Source organism: Bison bison, unplaced genomic scaffold (assembly GCF_000754665.1).
Source record: "Bison bison bison isolate TAMUID 2011002044 unplaced genomic scaffold, Bison_UMD1.0 scf7180017864291, whole genome shotgun sequence".
NCBI classification, from domain to species: Eukaryota; Metazoa; Chordata; class Mammalia; order Artiodactyla; family Bovidae; genus Bison; species Bison bison.
In genome coordinates this window covers 5152885-5154398 of record NW_011494863.1, presented here as the reverse complement: position 1 = coordinate 5154398, position 1514 = coordinate 5152885, and positions in this window count along the sequence as shown.

Here is a 1514-nt window from a genome sequence, read left to right as displayed (position 1 = left end):
CGGTTCCCTGCTGTTGAACAACTGGGATCTTTGTACCTTCCTTTAAAAATTACAAATAATGCTACATTGGTATTAGCATCTTTCATTATTGGAATGTAACGTTTGCTTTTAACAGTGCTGAGGTTGATTATTATTTAAACTCAAGAGTTTAAATTCCGAGAATTTCAATAATTTTATTCCTTGATAGTTTTGTTTAGTGTGAATATTGTTTCCTGTGATTCGTTGAAACATATGTCTACATCCATGTTTGTACAAAGCGTTACTCTTTGGTTGACAGTTATATCAACTTTTTTTTCTACTCTTAAGCAGTGGAATGTAAATACTGCTAATGATATGATGTCACACCCACAGCTCAAATTATTCCCACATTAAAATGGAAGACTTCATTTAAAGTGAGCTTTTTCTAATTTTTACTTATTTAGAAAAGTCATTCCAAGAATGTCATTTTTTAAAAAAAGTTTGAAATGTGCCCATTTAAAATTTCACCTTGAGTGGTTCTGTATGCCTTTAGAATTCGGTTGTTTTAGGACATTCCCGAACATCAGTATTTATCCTTTGAGATAGGATATATAGTATGATCTGACAGTGGCTCAAATTAGGCCTTGTTACCCAATGTCCTTCTGTTTAAATTCCCAAGAGTTAAATTTTACCATAGTAGCAATTAAAAAGAAGCCTAAAATCAACATTTCCAATTCACACATCTACTGAAATCAGTTATATAAATTTTTATTGAACTTTAAGTGTTAAGTTTCCTAATTTTGATAAAGTAATTTAAAATGCTTTCCTTTTGCCTTATATTTTCTTGCTTTGTGTTTGGATGGGATTTGTTTTGAGGGTATTTGTTTGCTTTGGCATTCTATTTATTACGTTATAAGACCTATAAGTAGGCTTACTTTCTTAATGTACTTTTTAAAAAAACACTATTTCTGTACTGTTTAAATGTGGTGCATTTTAATCACTACATGAGCATTCATTGATCAACATCTCCTAGCCTAAATGCCCATTCAGATACTACTTGGATGTCTATGGCTGACAAGGTCATGTTTGCTGCTACTAAGTCACTTCAGTCATGTCCAACTCTGTGCGACCCCATAGACGGCAGCTCACCAGGCTCCCCCGTCCCTGGGGTTCTCCAGGGAAGAACACTGGAGTGGGTTGCCACTTCCTTCTCCAATGCAAGAAAGTGAAAAGTGAAAGTGAAGTCGCTCAGTCGTGTCCGACTCTTTGCAACCCCATGGATTGCAGCCTACCAGGCTCCTCTGCCCATGGGATTTTCCAGGCAAGAGTACTGGAGTGGGTTGCCATTGCCTTCTCCAAGGTCATGTTTAACCAGGTTCAATTTTTACCATCTCTTCACTTCAGACCATATTCTATTCTGACTCTGGTCTAGGTCACAATCTTCCTAGTGGGATAACATGGTTTTGGCTTTTTCTATAAAAGATTCAATCATTGCTACAGTTTAATAAAAGATTAAATTACATCTCCAGTGATGTAAATGGTATTTACACATGGCT